The sequence below is a fragment of the Schistocerca serialis genome, chromosome 9 (genome assembly GCF_023864345.2).
Source record: "Schistocerca serialis cubense isolate TAMUIC-IGC-003099 chromosome 9, iqSchSeri2.2, whole genome shotgun sequence".
NCBI classification, from domain to species: Eukaryota; Metazoa; Arthropoda; class Insecta; order Orthoptera; family Acrididae; genus Schistocerca; species Schistocerca serialis.
The window spans coordinates 284903863-284925326 of record NC_064646.1 but is presented as its reverse complement, the minus strand read 5'-3'; positions in this window follow the sequence as shown (position 1 = coordinate 284925326).

The window sequence follows — 21464 nt, the reverse complement described above, 5'->3', positions numbered from 1 at the left end:
TAGCCGGCCGCTGTGAACGAGCGGTTCTTGGCGCTTCAGTCCGGAACCGCGTTGCTGCTAAGGTCGCAGAATCGAGTGCCGCCTCGGGCATGGATGTGTGTGATGTCCTTAGGTTAGTTAGGTTTAAGTAGTTCTAAGTCTAGGGGACTGATGACCTCAGATGTTAAGTCCCATAATGCTTAGATCCATTTGAACCATTTGTGTGCTTGGGATAAGCTATCGCGGGATACTTTTCGGCATCTTTAAGATCTGTTTACATGCGAGAATATACGCCTGCTTTGCCTCCATATGGGGATACAATGTGTACCGAAGCTGCTGTTTGGGTATACTTTACTGTGGCACGTGTGTTTCACTTGGTCCCAATTTGTTAATGTATACTCCCACTATGACGAAATACCTGTGACATCGTTCGTCAATAAAATGGTCTTGGACTCGACAGTATTACATTTCTTTCCGGCAGGGTATATAACGGAATGGTAATCACGGAAGCGTGTAAATACACTATATGGTCAAAAGTATCCGGACACCTGGCCGAAAATGAATTACAAGTTCGTGGCACCCCCCATTGGTAATGCTGGAATTCAATAACGTCTTGGCTCACCCTTAGCCCTGATGACAGCTTCCACTCTCGCAGCCATACGTTCAGTCGGATGCCGCAGTCCATTCTTCACGGAGTGATGCACTGAGGAGAGGTATCGATGTCGGTCGGTGAGGCCTGGCTCGAAGTCGGCGTTCAAAAACATCCCAAACGTGTTCTATAGGATTCAGGTCAGGACTCTGTGCAGGTCAGTCCATTACAGGGACGTTATTGTCGTGCAACCACTCCGCCACAGGCAGTGTATTATGAACAGGTGCTCGATCTTGTTGAAAGATGCAATCGCCATCCCAGAATTGCTCGTCAACAGTGGGAAGCAAGAAGGTGCTTAGGACATCAATGTAGGCTTGTGTTGTATAGTAGCACGCAAAACAACAAGGGGTGCAAGCCCCCTCCATGAAAAACACGACCACACCATAACACCACCGCCTCCGAATTGTACTGTAGGCATTACACACGCTGGCAGATGACGTTCACCGGGCATTCGCATGCCCACACCCTGTCATTGGATCGCCACCACACTATGTAACGTGATTCATCACTCCATACAACGTTTTTCCACTGTTAAATCGTCCCATGTTTAAGCTCCTTACAACGAGCGAGGCGTCGTTTGGCATTTACCGCCGTCATATGTGGCATACGAGCAGCCGTTCGACTATGAAATCCAAGTTTTCTCACCTCCCGCCTAACTGACATAGTATTTGCAGTGGATCCGGATGAAGTTGGGAATTCCTGTGTGATGGTCTGGATAGATGTCTGCCTATTACATATTACGACCCTCTTCGACTGTCGGCGGTCTCTGTCACTCAACAGATGAGGCCGGCCTGTACGCTTTTGTGCTGTACGTGTCCCTTCATTAATAACAATAATTTCGGACAAATGTACAGTACGAAATGCCAAAACTTCACGAGATCTAAAACTTTCCAATCCAGTCCTGGAAGCATCATGACAAACAACAGCAGCGAATGTAATCCAACCATTACCTGACAATACAATTATACTCGCAATCTTCTTCAGGTTGGATACCTTCTTACTGGTACCTGGCGCTGGAACGGAACCAAAGGTGCCAGAAATATTCAACAAATCTTTACAGACCAGCATACGTCTATTTGATTTGTTGAATATTTCTGGCACCTTTGGTTCCGTTCCAGCGCCAGGTACCAGTAAGAAGGTATCCAACCTGAAGAAGATTGCGAGTATAATTGTATTGTCAGGTTCTAAATACTTTTTAGGTCTAAAATTGAATTTTTATATTGCTAAATCATCTGAATCTAGTAGTATAGGTAATGGTTGGATTACATTCGCTGCTGTTGTTTGTCATGATGCTTCCAGGACTGGATTGGAAAGTTTTACATCTCGTGAAGTTTTGGCATTTCGTACTGTACATTTGTCCGAAATTATTGTTATTAATGAAGGTTCTGCATATAAGCAGCATATAAGCAGCGTTCAGCTTCCGAATTCGCCATTACTGTCTCTGACTTGTACTGTGACGGCAAAGAAGTTCTTGAAGTATTTCAATTAATTGGTGCCGTTGTGTTGTACTGCATATCGTTTGAGAATTATGTCGGAAGCAATAGGAAGATGGAATATTGTGTTAAGAAAATTGACATTCCTTTTAGTCTTATGTTTTTGTATGGTGCTGGTAATTTTACTGATACGGCACAGTCATTTCAAATAGTCAAATAGTCATGATGCTTCCAGGACTGGATTGGAAAGTCTTACATCTCGTGAAGTTTTGGCATTTCGTACTGTACATTTGTCCGAAATTATTGTTATTAATGAAGGTTCTTATTTAGTACCTTATGGTTCGTTGTCTCTTAATTGTACGTCTAGGCGTAAGATTAATTCCGACGAAAAAATTTATATTTGGTCAAAAATAAGTGGTACATCTAATATGGAAGACTGTAAATTTGTTGGTGATTGTATGGTCTATTATCATTAATAAATACTACACATTGATCTTGCCAAAAGCCGAGAAGCGATCTTATTCTTTTGTAGCACCACACCTCACTCAGTATCCTTCACTAACAAATCGGAAACAGTGGACCTATGAATATTTAGGAGTGTGGAAATCTAGCGTACAGAAGCATGACACAAGTGACACCCTATCACCTGACCACGTTCGAAGTCCGTGAGATCTGCGGAGCGCCCCATTCTGCTCTCTCACGATGTCTAATGACTAATAAGGTCGGTGATACGGCGTACCAGCCAGTAGATGGCAGCATAATGCACCTAATACGAAAAACGTATGTTTTTAGGGGTGTCCGGATACTTTTGATCACGTAGTGTAGGTACCAATAGACAGATCTCGTGTTGTATATGTACAAGAAAATCCTAAAGCCCAAAGTCAAATAACCTTTTACCTACGAGCAAGTAGAGGCAGTACCGCGGCAGCAATCATTTTTAACACTAATGTCAATAATTTTAGTGCTGCGCAGGTTAGTGTTAACTACTGATGTAACAGGACATTGTAAACAGCAAAAATGGAAATGATGGATGTGGACTACAGCAACAGTTTGATACCAAGTGTACAATTGTATCAGCTAACGCAGTGTCTGTTCCCAGCACACATACATAGTGTTTGGAAGCATCCAGTGACTGACTGTCGACGATTTGTGTAGAGAATTGTGGCTTCTAAATGTGACTGAGCCAATTTTCTAGCACCTTCGAGACTAGGTTTCAGTGAAACAGCACCACACTAAAAACGCGGACAGAGTTTCTCCGAACATGGAAGTGTGGACGGAACGTCACGGCATAGAAGGGAATTTCTAGGCACAGTGACCCACTTACCAATATGAAAACGCGAGGCTGACGATACACGCTACCTGGTGACCGCCCCCAGCGTTATGGCAACGTGTAGCAAGACTGTTCGCCGTCGCATAATTTCGTCTATTGGCCTTGCATATCTCCAGCCACCAGAGGGCGTGGGTACACGCTACAAATAGCCAATCTCGACGATCCGCTCAACAGCGAAGATCTCGGCGACCGATCTCAGCTGACCTGTGTGACTGCACAGACGGTCTACGGCAGGCAGCCGTCAGCCACGCGTCTCCGACTTGTCTGACGCCTCATGATTGTCGCAAAAAGTGTGGAGGCGGCGAAGTAGCAGGGCATGTATCACGGATGGAGTCCCACACCTCCAACAACGATATTGGCTATACACGTTTTGCGGCGGTGACATGTACAGCTACCAGACACCCCTCTTCACTTTTTAGCGTTGCATATATCATTCGGTAGAAACGGTAGCCTTGTCTGTCTCTATATCTGTCTGACTGTTAAAAAAGCTTTTTCACATAAACAGAATTGAATTATCATTTACGTCACATATTTTCATATTCGCAAACTCACTCATCAAAACCTACCGGATACTTCCAGCTGATTTAGAATCATAAAATTTGGCAAGAATCAAGATTTTACAGTAAAATCCGAAAACTATTAATTACTTATTATATCACACGAAAAAAAATCATGTCGTTTGTTATCCGACTGTCTGTCTGCCCGTATGTCTGCTCACACCCATTTTTCTCAGTAACGTGTAGAGACATAAATTTGAAATTTTTGTCACATTCTAAGGTCTAAGCTCCCGTGGCACTGCAATAAATATAAGCTTCTAAGGCACTGCAGTCAATCGGTACGGCTATTGATGTCAGAAATTTTGATACTCGCAGAGTTACTCTTTAAAACCTATAGGGTACTTCCCATCACCTACAATCATAAAATTTGGTAGGAAGCAAGATTCCACAGTACAAGTAAAGGAATAAAGTACGGAAATTGTTAATCTGTAATTTTTTATACGACTTTAAAATTAAAACGTTCTGAAATGTCTTGGAATCCCCGGGACCAATTTCTTTGCGGTACCAACGACGATAACAGGCAAAAATCTTCCAGATTCTCAATTCCGGGTATGGATGAACTTTCTATACACAGAGTGACGTTTGTACAGAAAACCCTCAAAGAGCGAGTCCTACTTGCGTCAGACAACTTCATTTTTTTCATTTTTTAACTCATCAGTCGTTCCAATGATTTCATGTTGTCAACCTTTTCTTCTACTTACCCATCACCATCCAGGGCAGCTTGAGGTCTACAGTATACTCCAGCGTATTGTGCAGCCCTGCAGTCAACTTTTCGGCAGTGGGTTTATGTTTCAAGAAGCGACAAAGTGGAACAACACAGCACCTGATTCCTGAACCCTTTCTCCAAGAGACAGGAATCAATCGAATGGAATGATCTGCGATATCTGCTATCATTAACTGGACTTTTCGTGCGCATAGTCAATTAAAATCATCCTTAAACACTGAATAACGTCAGAAGTCTTCCATCAAAGCAACATCTTACCATCCCGTGGGCAGTATAATAAGGAAAATCCAGAATGAGATTTTCACTGTGCAGTGCAGTGTGCGTTGATATGAAACTTCCTCGCAGATTAAAACTGTGTGCTGGACCGAGACTCGAACTCGGGACCTTTGCTTTTCGCGGCCAGCGCTCTACCAACTGAGCTACCCAAGCACAACTCGTCCTTGGGTAGCTCAATTGGTAGAGCACTTTCCCGCAAAAGGCAAAGGTCCCGAGTTCGAGTCTCGGTCCAGCACACAGTTTTAATCTGCAAGGAAGTTTCAGTAAGGAAGATGTTGCAACACACCAGGTGGAGCAACGCAATACTTAAGATTACTTAGAATCAGAGATTCCATGTACAAAGAAGTGCACTTTCGAAGAAACCGCCTTCATATTTCCTATTCTATTTTAGTTAGAGTAGAGCTATTATTTTAGTTTCATAAGTCACATCCTTTCATTGCCTGCTCCTCTCTGAGTCTAGTCCCATACACGTTTACAGCCAAGCAGGGTGTCAAAAACATTTTTTTAGCAGTTAATAATAGTCTTGTGGTACTTCCATAGGTTTCCTTCAGTTGAAAGGCCTTTAGTGTCAAACTGAATATATTTCTTAATTTTGAGTGAAAAATGTGTGTCACAGCTGAGATAAAACTCTTTCTAGGAGGTTTCACACAGGCTCCTTAGAGAGAGTGTAAATTGAGTGGGGATCGATAGTTTTCATCCCACTGGCCATTGCCTAGTTATATTTCACTTACCAGAACGAGCAGAGACACTCCGAAATACGTCGACTCAGGTGATTAGCAACGAGACCTGAACGCTGTATATACATCAGGGTAATTTCGAAAATCATGAACTCAATTACCTGAGCGTGCTTATCTCTGTGTGTGTCATTCTGAGGCGATGCACGCTATCTTGAGGTATCTGTCACACAATGGACAGGACAACTTGACAGCTGTTTATTCAATCGTGTATTAATGCGTACCGCTTTCAAATCATAACAACATATCCGGCGCTGTGAGGGTTCTGAATCAATCTAACGGTGCGGTACATTCTAATGGGCCAGGTAGTGTCGGTCAAATAGCGGCAAAGGAGTAAAAAGCCCAAGAAGGTTACACCATTCGTTTAAAGGGTTTCACTGAGTTTCATGTTATTTGGGAATCGATTTGAAGGTTTTCAAGGAAATTTGGTAACTGTCCGGCCACTGCTGCAAAGTGGAATTTCCTGATTCATGGAAACTGTGGAGAGGGGGGGGGGGGGGGGGGGGAGGGGGGTTCTGCTTGTCCTGGTAAAATTTCAGATAAAGCCGACAACCATCGATCGAGAACCTGAGAAGAGCAACAATTTGCAGCACATCGTGAGTGAACCGTGATAGCCCGTAAGACTACCATATTCCCTCCAAACTGTGCGTGTGGTGTAGAATTTCAGGTAATTACTCTTACTATAAAGTTGGAACACGTGAAGCAATACTAACCTTACGACTTATCTTAGAAGAAAGACTAAGAAAAGGCAAACCTACGTTTCTAGCATTTGTAGACTTAGAGAAAGCTTTTGACAACGTTAACTGGAATACTCTCTTTCAAATTCTGAAGGTGGCAGGGTAAAATACAGGGAGCGAAAGGCTATTTACAATTTGTACAGAAACCAGATGGCAGTTATAAGAGTCGAGGGGCATGAAAGGGAAGCAGCGGTTGGGAAGGGAGTGAGACAGGGTTGTAGCCTGTCCCAGATGTTATTCAATCTGTATATTGAGCAAGCAGTAAAGAAAACAAAAGAAAAATTCGGAGTAGGTATTAAAATCCATGGAGAAGAAATAAAAACTTTGAGGTTCGCCGATGACATTGTAATTCTGTCAGAGACAGCAAAGGACTTGGAAGAGCAGTTGAACGGAATGGACAGTGTCTTGAAAGGGGGATATAAGATGAACATCAACAAAAGCAAAACGAGGATAATGGAATGTAGTCAAATTAAATCGGGTGATGCGGAGGGGATTAAGTTAGGAAATGAGACACTTAAAGTAGTAAAGGAGTTTTGCTATTTAGGGAGTAAAATAACTGATGATGGTCGAAGTAGAGAGGATATAAAATGTAGACTGGCAATGGCAAGGAAATCGTTTCTGAAGAAGAGAAATTTGTTAACATCGAGTATAGATTTAAGTGTCAGGAAGTCGTTTCTGAAAGTATTTGTATGGAGTGTAGCCATGTATGGAACTGAAACATGGACGATAACCAGTTTGGACAAGAAGAGAATAGAAGCTTTCAAAATGTGGTGCTACAGAAGAATGCTGAAGATAAGGTGGGTAGATCACGTAACTAATGAGGAGGTATTGAATAGGATTTGGGAGAAGAGAAGTTTGTGGCACAACTTGACTAGAAGAAGGGATCGGTTGGTAGGACGTTTTGAGGCATCAAGGGATCACAAATTTAGCACTGGAGGGCAGCGTGGAGGGTAAAAATCGTAGAGGGAGACCAAGAGATCAATACTCTAAGCAGATTCAGAAGGATATAGGTTGCAGTAGGTACTGGGAGATGAAGAAGCTTGCACAGGATAGAGTAGCATGGAGAGCTGCATCAAACCAGTCTCAGGACTGAAGACCACAACAACAACAACTCTTACTATTTTCGTTTCTCTTATTGATCATTTAAGCAACATATTGATTTCAAGATGTTTACACGTGTGTTTTTGTGAGGGACGGGGTACTGACAGAATAGCTTATGCACGTATTTTGGAGGAACCTTTGCTTCCACAAGACTCGAGGCATAACATACAATACACTAAGGCTTATGGCTTTGCTGTCATTTGCAACATAGCTGTTGGGTAACGATGAATGTGGGATGAGTGGTGGCTAATGTTGTAACAAGTGCAGTGAGGCAGCAGCATCCTGAAAGCGCTCATCTACAGGTATTTTGTTGATATTTGTCAACATCAGTACGCTGTTTTCTATTTGTACGAAAACTGAACAATAACTTCTTTTCGCTTCGTGACTTACGACATGATGTGCAATCGTTAACATTAACTTTCACCTTCATTGCTTCGTGTTACTGATGGCAGATAAAATGCTATTTGTCGGCATTAAACTTTCATGTAACGCTATCACTATATGACCGCATTTTTCCGTCGAAGAGAAGGTTAGGGGTTAAGGTTTAACGAGTCATCGACGACGATATCAATAAGGACGAAGTTCAAGCACGGATCGCAGAAGGAAACACGCCGAGTCCCTTACATGGTGTCCATCCCAACACTTGCCTGAAACGATTTAGGGAAAATGTAGAAAAGCTATATTCTGTCGGCTGGACGACATTTCTTTGACGAGATAGGCTACCATCGAGGTATATGTGCCTTACCTTCAGGTTCTTGTTTTTCTAAAAATTTGTCTACCTCTTGAGTTTATGGGATTTTGCTAAACGAACTGGAGTGGTAGCTCTTTATTTCTTAAGGAACATTCCGTGTGTTCTTAAATTTTATTTCACGGTCGTTGTTGCTCATTAAGCTTTTCGAGGTGTATGAATTTTCTGGTTTTTTTTCCGGCATGCTTTGCTGCTAATGATACCTGGAACTCTGGAACGAGCGATGCGAAGCAGTCTGTGAGGCCCTGTTCTCGTATTCACGTTGTCTGGTGTTCAGAGCTCGTCTGTTACATATAATTCAGGTTTCGCCGGTTTCCACGAAATAACTCCAGCCGTGTACTGGCATTACTCGATCAAGGAGGACACGGTGAATTTCCTAACATATCTAGATTAGTAATCCATCTCTAACGATGTCGTCACAGACAGGACATTAAATCTTGGTCATTTCTTCTTGTTCCACGAGAGTTTCTTTACGGGCTTGGAACGTGGCGAGACTTTCCTCAAGTCAGAGATAATCAACTAGAATAGAAAACGTAATGCTACAGACTATCCACGGGGATTTTCCAAGAAGATAGTAGCATGCGATATCACATCATGCAGGAGAATCGAGGCATGGTCTTTTATACTACATATAGTGAAATTAATCGAAGGATGTGGGAAATTCCGGCCGCAATGGCCGAGCGGTTCTAGGTGCTTCAGTCTGGAACCGCGCTACCGCTACGGTCGCAGATTCGAATCCTTCCTCGGACATGGATGTGTGCGATGTCCTTAGGTTAGTTAGGTTTAAGTAGTTATAAGTTCTAGGGGACTGATGACCTCAGAACTTAAGTCCCATAGTGCCCAGAGCCATCTGAGCCATTTTTGATGTGGAAAATAGGTGGTATTTACTTTTTCTTTTGTTGTGGTTCAAGATATATTGTGTAAAATTTCTGTTTGTATATCCATTCCGTGTGATGATTTCCGTCGTAATATGAACCAATTTTGAGTTCTAACTGAGATTAACGAATGTTATCGTACATCTCAATCACTGTACGAAGAAAATTATTCTTGCCTGTTTGCCGTAAACTTTTGTAAGAGAACACCACCAACATATTATTTACTGTGATTATTACACAGGCCAGGTTTCCCACCCACATGTCGTACACCAAATTTAATGTGCTTAACTCGAAAAAATCAAGGTTTTTGTAAGAATCTGACAAACTTCAAAGTATCACGTTAGATAAAATGGTTGTGTATCTTACCAAAATAACATACATTGCACTTGTCTTTTGATCGAAGTGTATGTATTAAAGATTTACGCAATTATACAACAGAGAAGGTAATGAAATAATGTAGCCAAAGAACATAGAGATGTAATGATTCAAATAAAAAGTTACGTTTTCTTTAATATTTAAATAAAAAAGAGTGTAAGTAAAAACATCATTCAAAATTGTTTCAAAATAATTATAGATTTAGGAAGTCATTTCTAACTGAAATCCATATTTCTTATTTGAACTGACGGATAATTGAATTTCGCCTTGACGACTTCAAAAATAAATAAATTATTTACTAAAAATAATTTAAGTTCCATGTTTACTTACAGTCAAGGATACTGACTTTCAAAGCGCGAAGAATTCAACTTACTCAGTGTTAAGCCACGCGCACACTGAATCCATAGCCTGCCGTTAGACAAATGTTTTGTCCCGAGTCTCGGTCCGGCACACAGTTTTAATCTGCCAGGAAGTTAGTTCTCTTGTTGTTGTTGTTGTGGTCTTCAGTCCTGAGACTGGTTTGATGCAGCTCTCCATGCTACTCTATCCTGTGCAAGCTTCTTCATCTCCCAGTACCTACTGCAACCTACATCCTTCTGAATCTGGTTAGTGTAGTCATCTCTTGGTCTCCCTCTACGATTTTTACCCTCCACTCTGCCCTCCAATACTAAATTGGTGATCCCTTGATGCCTCAGAACATGTCCTACCAACCGATCCCTTCTTCTGGTCAAGTTGTGCCACAAACTTCTCTTCTCCCCAATCCTATACAATACTTCCTCATTAGTTATGTGATCTACCCATCTAATCTTCAGCGTTCTTCTGTAGCACCACATTTCGAAAGCTTCTATTCTCTTCTTGTCCAAACTATTTATCGTCCATGTTTCACTTCCATACATGGCTACACTCCATACAAATACTTTCAGAAATGACTTCCTGACACTCAAAACTATACTCGATGTTAACAAATTTCTCTTCTTCAGAAACGCTTTCCTTGCCATTGCCAGTCTACATTTTATATCCTCTCTATTTCGAACATCATCAGTTATTTTGCTCCCCAAATAGCGAAACTCCTTTACTACTTTAAGTGTCTCATTTCCTAATCTAATTCCCTCAGCATCACCCAACTTAATTTGACCACATTCCAGTACCCTCGTTTTGCTTTTGTTGATGTTCATCTTATATCCTCCTTTCAAGACACTGTCCATTCCGTTCAACTGCTCTTCCAAGTCCTTTGCTGTCTCTCACAGAATTACAATGTCATCGGCGAACCTCAAAGTTTTTATGTCTTCTTCATCGATTTTAATACCTACTCCGAATTTTTTTTTTTTTTGTTTCCTTTACTGCTTGCTCAATATACAGATTGAATAACATCTGGAACAGGCTACAACCCTGTCTCACTCCCTTCCCAACCGCTGCTTCCCTTTCATGCCCCTCGACTCTAATAACTGCCATCTGGTTTCTGTACAAATTGTAAATAGCCTTTCGCTCCCTGTATTTTACCCCTGCCACCTTCAGGTTTGCCTTTCCTTAATCTATTTTCTAACATAAGTCGTAGGGTCAGTATTGCCTAACGTGTTCCAACCTTTCTACGGAATCCAAACTGATCCTCCCCGAGGTCGGCTTCTACCAGTTTTTCCATTCGTTTGTAAAGAATTCGCGTTAGTATTTTGCAGCTGTGACTTAGTAAACTGATAGTTCGGTAATTTTCACATCTGTCAACACCTGCTTTCTTTGGGATTGGAATTATTGTATTATTCTTAAAGTCTGATGGTATTTCACCTGTCTCATACATCTTTCTCACCAGGTGATAGAGTTTTGTCAGGACTGGCTCTCCCAAAGCCGTCAGTAGTTCCAATGGAATGTTGTCTACTCCCGGGGCCTTGTTTCGACTCAGGTCTTTCAGTGCTCTGTCAAACTCTTCACGCAATATCGTATCTCCTATTTCATCTACATCCTCTTTCATTTCCATAATATTGTCCTCAAGAACATCGCCGTTGTATAGACCCTCTATATACTCCTTCCACCTTTCTGCTTTCCCTTCTTTGCTACGAACTGGGTTTCCATCTGAGCTCGATATTCATTCAAGTGGCTCCCTTTTCTCCAAAGGTCTCTTTAATTTTCCTGTAGGCAGTATCTATCTTGCCCCTCTTACAGCCTTAAAATTCTGGAATTGCGAGTACTAACTGTTATTCTCTACCGATACAACATCTCAGATATAAACCTTATCCTGTGGCAGTTTTATTAAACTTAGGGAAATAGTATTAAATCAAGATCGAGATACAAGGTAAAATATTCCTGACGCGGATAATTAGGGTACACGAAGTTACATCCATCATCGCAAATTTTCAAAATTAGGGAAAAAATATAAAATAAACACATACTAGAGTGAGCTACAATTCCCACAATATTTCACTGACTCTTGGACATACTTATGCATTCATTACACGTTGACGTAACATCTTTTATACTTTCTCTAGTGCTTATCTATCTGACCAGTGGCTCAGCAGCTTCAAGAGCAGTCAGTTTATGGAAGTCTGCTGACGCCTCCATAGCACAAAGGGAATTATTTACAGCAAAATCAGTTTAAATTTCTGTGCAGACTCGGCAATAGCAATAATGGAGCCACTTCTTCGCTTCATCACCATTACTTATTCTCGCTGTAATTTACTCCTTAACGACCTCGTAGAAGGGCAGATTTAATAATGCTCACGTTCCCTATAGTGCGCCCATCTACACTACACTCACCTCCGCAAACAAAAAATGGCTCTGAGAACTATGGGACTGTGGTCATCAGTCCCCTAGAACTTAGAACTACTTAAACCTAACTAACCTAAGGACATCACACACATCCATGCCCGAGGCAGGATTCGAACCTGCGACCATAGCGGTCACGCGGCTTCAGACTGAAGCGCCTAGAACCGCACGGCCATACCGGCCGGCAACTCCGCAAACCAACTTATGTTGTGTAGCGGTGGGCAATTCCTGTAAGTCTTCCCTATTTCCTGTCCAGTAGCGAACAGTGCACGAGTAGAACAAATGCCGATAGGTCCTTGCATGAGATTAAATCTCTCTATTTTTATCGTCGTTGTCGTCTCCGTGACACACATGAAAGCGAAAGAGCATGTTCGTAACACTTTCGCTCTTACTCAGAGAATCCCAATCGGAAATCGCTACAGTTCTCTGCATCTCCTCTATGTCCTTTATCAATATTACTGTAAGTGTCCCGTAAATACACAGTCAAGTCATATTAATACGACAACCGCCAGCGTTCGATGTTACCGTGCAATGACCACTCGCAGGTGGCAGCATTATATATATATATATATATATATATATATATATATATATATATATATATATATATACAGGGTGGTCCATTGATAGTGACTGGGATATATATCTCACGAAATAAGCATCAAACGAAAAAACTACAACGAACGAAACTCGTCTAGCTTGAAGGGGGAAACCAGATGGCGCTACGGTTGGCCCGCTAGATGGCGCTGCCATAGGTCAAACGGATATCAATTGCGTTTATTAAAATAGTGACCCCCGTTTTTATTACATATTCGTGTAGTACGTCAAGAAATACGAATGTTTTAGTTGGACCACTTTTTTCGCTTTGTGATAGACGGCGCTGTAGAAGTCACAAACGATAAGTAATTGGTGTCACGTAACATTCCGCCAGTGCGGACGGTATTTGCTTCGTGATACATTACCCGTGTTACAATGGACCGTTTACCAATTGCGGAAAAGGTCGATATCGTTTTGATGTATGGCTATTGTGATCAAAATGCCCAATGGGCGTGTGCTATGTATGCTGCTCGGTATCCTGGACGACATCATCCAAGTGTCCCGACCGTTCGCGGGATAGTTACGTTATTCAAGGAAACAGGAAGTGTTCAGCCACATGTGAAAGGTCAACCACGACTTGCAACAAATGATGATGCCCAAGTAGGTGTTTTGGCTGCTGTTGCGGCTAATCCGCACATCAGTAGCAGACAAATTGCGCGAGAATCGGGAATCTCAAAAACGTTGGTGTTGGGAATGCTTCAACGTCGATTGCACCAGTACCATATTTCTATGCACCAGGAATTGTATGGCGACGACTTTGAATGTCGTGTACAGTTCTGCACAGGGCACAAGAGAAATTACGGGACGATGACAGATTTTCTGCACGCGTTCTATTTAGCGACGAAACGTCGTCATTCACTAACAGCAGTAACCCAAACCGGCATAATATGCACTAGTGGGCAACGGAAAATCCACGATGGCTGCGACAAATGGAACATCAGCGACCTTGGTGGGTTAATGTATGGTGCGGCATTATGGGAGGAAGGATAATTGGCCCCCATTTTAACGATGGCAATCTAAATGGTCCAATGTACGCTAATTTCCTACGTAATGTTTTACCAATGTTACTACAAGATGTTTTACTGCATGACAGAATGGCGATGTACTTCCAACATGATGGCTGTCCGGCACATAGCTCGCGTGCGGTTGAAGCGGTATTGAATAGCATATTTCAAGATAGGTGGATTGGTCGTCGAAGTACCATACCATGGCCCGCACTTTCACCAGAGCTGACATCCCCAGATTCCTTTCTGTGGGGGAAGTTGAAGGATATTTGCTATCGTGATCCACCGACAACGCCTAACAACATGCGTCAGCGCTTTGTCAATGCATTTGCGAACATTACGGAAGGCCAACTACTCGCTGTTGAGAGGAATATCGTTACACGTATTGCCCAATGTATTGAGGCTGACAGACATCATTTTGAGCATTTATTGCATTAATGTGGCATTTACAGGTAATCACGCTGTAACAGCATGCGTTCTCAGAAATGATAAGTTCACAAAGGTACATGTATCACATTGGAACAACTGAAATAAAATGTTCAAACGTACATACGTTCTGTATTTTAATTTGAAAAACCTGCCTGGGCCGTATCGTAGGTGCAACCACAACGGACGGGTATCTGTTAAGAGGCCAGACAAACATGTGGTTCCTGAAGAGGGGCAGCAGCCTTTTCAGTAGTTGCAAGGGCAACAGTCTGGATGATTGACTGATCTGGCCTCGTAACATTAACCAAAACGGCCTTGCTGTGCTGGTACTGCGAACGGCTGAAAGCAAGGGGAAACTACAGCCGTAATTTTTCCCGAGGACATGCAACTTTACTGTATGATTAAATGATGATGGCGTCCTCTTGGGTAAAATATTCCGGAGGTAAAATAGTCCCCCATTCGGATCTCCGGGCGGGGACTACTCAAGAGGACGTCGTTATCAGGAAAAAGAAAACTGGCATTCTACGGATCGGAGCGTGGAATGTCAGATCCCTTAATCGGGCAGGTAGGTTAGAAAATTTAAAAAGGGAAATGGATAGGTTAAAGTTAGATATAGTGGGAATTAGTGAAGTTCGGTGGCAGGAGGAACAAGACTTTTGGTCAGGTGATTACAGGGTTATAAATACAAAATCAAATAAGGGTAATGCGGGAGTAGGTTTAATAATGAATAAAAAAATAGCAGTGCGGGTTAGCTACTACAAACAGCATAGTGAACGCATTATTGTGGCCAAGACAGACACAAAGCCCATGCCTACTACAGTAGTACAAGTTTATATGCCAACTAGCTCTGCAGATGATGAAGAAATTGATGAAATGTATGACGAGATAAAAGAAATTATTCGGGTAGTGAAGGGAGACGAAAATTTAATAGTCATGGGTGACTGGAATTCGTCAGTAGGAAAAGGGAGAGAAGGAAACATAGTAGGTGAATATGGATTGGGGGGAAGAAATGAAAGAGGAAGCCGCCTTGTAGAATTTTGCACAGAGCATAACTTAATCATAGCTAACACTTGGTTCAAGAATCATAAAAGAAGGTTGTATACCTGGAAGAATCCTGGAGATACTAAATGGTATCAGATAGATTACATAATGGTAAGACAGAGATTTAGGAACCAGGTTTTAAATTGTAAGACTTTCCAGGGGCAGATGTGGATTCTGACCACAATCTATTGGTTATGAACTGCAGATTGAAACTGAAGAAACTGCAAAAAGGCGGCAATTTAATGAGATGGGACTTGGATAAACTGAAAGAACCAGAGGTTGTAGAGAGTTTCAGGGAGAGCATAAGGGAACAATTGACAGGAATGGGGGAAAGAAATACAGTAGAAGAAGAATGGGTAGCTCTGAGGGATGAAGTAGTGAAGGCAGCAGAGGATCAAGTAGGTAAAAAGACGAGGGCTAATAGAAATCCTTGGGTAACAGAAGAAATATTGAATTTAATTGATGAAAGGAGAAAATATAAAAATGCAGTAAATGAAGCAGGCAAAAAGGAATACAAACGTCTCAAAAATGAGATTGACAGGAAGTGCAAAATAGCTAAGCAGGGATGGCTAGAGTACAAATGTAAGGATGTAGAGGCTTGTCTCACTAGGGGTAAGATAGATACTGCCTACATGAAAATTAAAGAGGCCTTTGGAGAGAAGAGAACCACTTGTATGAATATCAAGAGCTCAGATGGCAACCCAGTTCTAAGCAAAGAAAGGAAGGCAGAAAGGTGGAAGGAGTACATAGAGGGTTTATACAAGGGCGATGTACTTGAGGACAATATTATGGAAATGGAAGAGGATGTAGATGAAGATGAAATGGGAGATAAGATACTGCGTGAATAGTTTGACAGAGCACTGAAAGACCTGAGTCGAAACAAGGCCCCGGGAGTAGACAACATTCCATTAGAACTACTGATGGCCTTGGGAGAGCCAGTCATAACAAAACTTTACCATCTGGTGAGCAAGATGTATGACACAGGCGAAATACCCACAGACTTCAAGAAGAATATACTAATTCCAATCCCAAAGGAAGCAGGTGTTGACAGATGTGAAAATTACAGAACTATCAGTTTAATAAGTCACAGCTGCAAAATACTAACGCGAATTCTTTACAGACGAATGGAAAAACTGGTAGAAGCGGACCTCAGGGAGGATCAGTTTGGATTCCGTAGAAATGTTGGAACACGTGAGGCAATACTAACCTTACGACTTATCTTAGAAGAAAGAGTAAGAAGAGGCAAACCTACGTTTCTAGCATTTGTAGACTTAGAGAAAGCTTTTGACAACGTTAACTGGAATACTCTCTTTCAAATTCTCAAGGTGGCAGGGGTAAAATACAGGGAGCGAAAGGCTATTTACAATTTGTACAGAAACCAGACGGCAGTTATAAGAGTCGAGGGGCATGAAAGGGAATCAGTGGTTGGGAAAGGAGTGAGACAGGGTTATAGCCTCTCCCCGATGTTATTCAATCTGTATATTGAGCAAGCAGTAAAGGAAACAAAAGAAACATTCGGAGTAGGTATTAAAATTCATGGAGAAGAAGTAAAAACTTTGAGGTTTGCCCATGACATTGTAATTCTGTCAGAGACAGCAAAGGACTTGGAAGAGCAGTTGAACGGAATGGACAGTGTCTTGAAAGGAGGATATAAGATGAACATCAACAAAAGCAAAACGAGGATAATGGAATGTAGTCAAATTAAATCGGGTGATGCTGAGGGGATTAGATTAGGAAATGAGACACTTCAAGTAGTAAAGGAGTTTTGCTATTTAGGGAGTAAAATAACTGATGATGGTCGAAGTAGAGAGGATATAAAATGTAGACTGGCAATGGCAAGGAAATCGTTTCTGAAGACGAGAAATTTGTTAACATCGAGTATAGATTTAAGTGTCGGGAAGTCGTTTCTGAAAGTATTTGTATGGAGTGTAGCCATGTATGGAAGTGAAACATGGACGATAACCAGTTTGGACAAGAAGAGAATAGAAGCTTTCGAAATGTGGTGCTACAGAAGAATGCTGAAGATAAGGTGGGTAGATCACGTAACTAATGAGGAGGTATTGAATAGGATTGGGGAGAAGAGAAGTTTGTGGCACAACTTGACCAGAAGAAGGAATCGGTTGGTAGGACATGTTTTGAGGCATCAAGGGATCACAAATTTAGCATTGGAGGGCAGCGTGGAGGGTAAAAATCGTAGAGGGAGACCAAGAGATCAATACACTAAGCAGATTCAGATGGATGTAGGTTGCAGTAAGTACTGGGAGATGAAGAAGCTTGCACAGAATAGAGTAGCATGGAGAGCTGCATCAAACCAGTCTCAGGACTGAAGACCACAACAACAACAACAACCTGTTACCAACTGTTCTTCTAAAATTGTGACCCATGTGTTTGTGACTATTACAGCGCCATCTATCACGAAGCGAAAAATGTGGTCCAACTAAAACATTCATATTTCTTTACGTACTACGCGAATATGTAATAAAAATGGGAGCTCTTATTTAAAAAAACTTGACCTAAGGCAGCGCCATCTAGCGGGCCAACCATAGCGCCATCTGGTTTCCCCCTTCAAGCTAGACAAGTTTCGTTCTTTGTAGTTTTTTCGTTTGACGCTTATTTCGTGAGATATTTGGCCTTGTCACGATCAATAACTACCCTGTATAACGTATCTGGGGGACTTGAAAACAGTGGAGACGTTGTCGTAATGCGGAAATGAAGTGATTAATCTGACGTCCAGAAGGGTATGATCATTGGCTTTCTGTGCAAGGGTGGAAGCATTTCCGGTACGACTAAATTTGTTAATTGTTCACGTGCCGCTGTTGTTTAAGTGTACCGTGAATAGCAAGAAAGTGCTATCCAAAACCGGCGCCGAAGCAAATGTGGTGCAACACGGGCGCTAGACAAAAGTGGTAAACGACAGCTGTGGAGATGAGTACTGAAAGTTGGCTACACTGAGCCACTGCGCCAGAGATTGCGCCAAAGAGTACTATTAAGCCGCCTCCACAGTGCTAGGAGAGAGCTCGTAGAAGTCAGTCAGTGCTTGTCCAGAGCTCGTAGTGGTCAGTTCGTGCCGAGATGTGCTAGTGGGCACTGCTTGTCGTGAAGTCGGAGTGAGATGTGATAGTGGAGAGTGCTGTTCCATGTTTTATGCAGTTATTTGATGGGAGAGATAGCAGATGTTATTCTAATGGAAATACTGTAACAATCAGAGTGCTTTTCGTCAATATATATGAAGGTAAAATATTACGTGTTTTTTCATTATTCCCATGTTTTAAATAATGCGTCATGACAGGTTCAGTCAACAAAGCATCTGGCTTGTGTTCTTGTATTAGAGTGTAATTCTGGTTTTCTTGAGTAATTATGGTATTTTTATTTCCTTTAGTTACTTCTGTATAAATGGTATTTAAAATTCTTGTCTTGTTGAAGAAGAACTGTGCCAGATGTGCGTTGAGTCATACTACCACATACAGAACAGCTACACTTGTGCTTTGTTGGTTTAGTAGGTTTTATAGTTGCTGGGGACTTAATTAATTTATTGTGTTAACGAAAAATTTCATTTCATTCTTGTTGTTCTTTACAGTCAGATAGCGTAATAATACTAGTCAGGGCCAACCGTTTACGAGACACAGCGTAAGCGGACATACAGCTACTAACAATTTAAAAGGTATTTTCAATCATATTTAATTAAGCCCCCATGCACGTGGCGACCGCTGCTTCGGATCGTCCCTTGAAATACTTCTGATTGTGAAAATAGTAGACTGTAGTATTGTTGTAGTAATTTGAGTTTAGTGATTGTAGTCTGTATTGAGTGTGTAGATTTGGTAATTGGCATTCTTCTAATGGTATTTTTCAAAATTTATTATTTGTTGTTGTCTTGTCTACGAGTTTGACAATTTAGTGCAATTATTTCAATTGTTCGATTGATCGTGTTTGAGGGAGACATTGCATGTAAATGGTATTGTTGGAGATAAGGAGGCATTGTGTGTAATCTTCGAACAGTGACGAATTTTTTATGTTTTGTAAATGATTACGCGGTCAATGAAAAAGGCGAAAATGATGAATAGTGAGAATGACGAAATTGTTGAGATGGCGAACTCGCCAACACAGGACAACAGTATGATGAAAAGGGAGTTGAAAACAATTTAATAAGTCGGGAAGACAGTCCGGAACCATTTCAAAATTTTTCTCAATCAGAAAATTCACAGAATCAGAGATTAACAACAGAAGAGATGGAGCAGTTGATGAGTGCTATATTAAATTTGGGATCACAAATAGGAACAATTAAAACTGAGATGGGAACTTTACGATCTGAATTTAAAACAGAGATGGGAACTTTGGAAACACGGATAGATTCACGAATAGGGACATGTTTCAAAAATATGAAAGATGAATTAAAGAAAGAAATCAGAGAAGAAGTACAACCAATTTTGAATGCTCACAATAATAGATTAATTGCAGTAGAAATCAGACAAAGGGAACAGGATAGAGAACAGGAAGAAAGAGATCGCGTGATAGTACAGAAATTTTCAGAGTTAAATTTACAACGTGCAAAGGATAAGGAAGAAATATTTGAGAGAATCGAGGAATCCGTGCCAAATGACAGATTAAATAACCTAACACAACAATATGAACAGTTAACTACCAAATGTGTCAGTACTGAAACCCGAGTCGCGACACTTACGGAAGATGTAAATAAACAGAAAGAACAATTAGGTGACTTATCGGAAAGAGTTGAGGAAATTTCAGATAAACTGACAAATCTTAGTTTACATGGGGACAGAGATTCGGATGATACAGCACCATTGCCATTTGCAGAAACCGAAGAGTATCAGAACATAAATAAACATATTGAAAATCAGGGAAAATTTAATGAACGCCTGAAAAGGGAATTTGAGGCTTTAAAAAAGCAAGTCAAACAAATAGAAGGCGAAATTGTAGGAAAAGACAGTAGAAGAAACTTAGATTCACAGATAGCAGAGGGGTATGAAGAAAGTAATTTATTTCATTTACGAGAAGCAACAAGAGAGCGCCAGGCGCGCGAACTTGATAATAATCGACATTCGGACTGGGACAGACGCGGTAGGTCTTTGTCGCCACGAGGCGAAAACTTTGACTAAAAACATTTTTTGACTGTTCGGAAATTTAAGATCTTTCGCAATTCTAAGAATGACATACATCCATGTTCATGGCTAGATCAATTTATGTACGCACTTCCGCCAAAGTTGCCATTAAGTCACAAACTGGAAATTACGTGCGGCTATTAATGTCCTCAGGGGATTCACTACTCTAAGTGAATATGTGCCGTAGCGAGCATAGGGCCCCGAGCTGTAGTGGTGCTATTTCTCTTTTAGTTTTCTGTACCGCTGCCTACTCTTTCACTATTCTTTGCATCAGTCAAACCAACTCTTCGACTATCAATCTATCTAGTGAGTAAGTAAACAATAACCGGATTGACTAATTATACCTAAAAGTATTTCGTAAATTACCATTTGGACTTATTGTACCTTCAGCAGCATTCATTCTTAGCTTAAATGAAATTTTACCTGTTTATCTTCGTGACAACATTACTTCATATGTTGACGATATTCTTATTGCTAAACATTCTTGGAGTGAGCACAACAAAATTTTGGATTCATTGTTACGTATCTTTGCAAGAGTTGGCATTACAGTGAACTTAGAAAAATCTGAATTTGGTCGTTCTCAGGTGAAATTTCTCGGTCACATTATTGCTACAGAAGGTATTCTTCCTGATCCAGAGAAACTAGATGCTATTCAGTTCGCAATGACATTCCTTTTTAAACGAAAATCGGTCGACAACTCCGTTTGGTTAGTTTGTATTCCTGATGAGTGGGTTAATAAGCTGATTTGGTATACGCATTTCAGTTATGCACACTTTGGTCCCAGAAAATGCTTTCACAAATTACGAGAAAATTGTTATTTCAGTAATATGGGAAAACGTATTCGATCTGTTCTGGCCAAATGTAAATTATGTCAAAAGGCTAAGCCGCCAACAGTTTCTCACAGAGCACCGTTGTTTCCTATCATTCCAGCGAAATTAAAGGAGATGGCTGCAGTCGATTTGTTCGGTCCAGTGGTTCGTTCTACTAATGGTTTTGCGTACATTTTC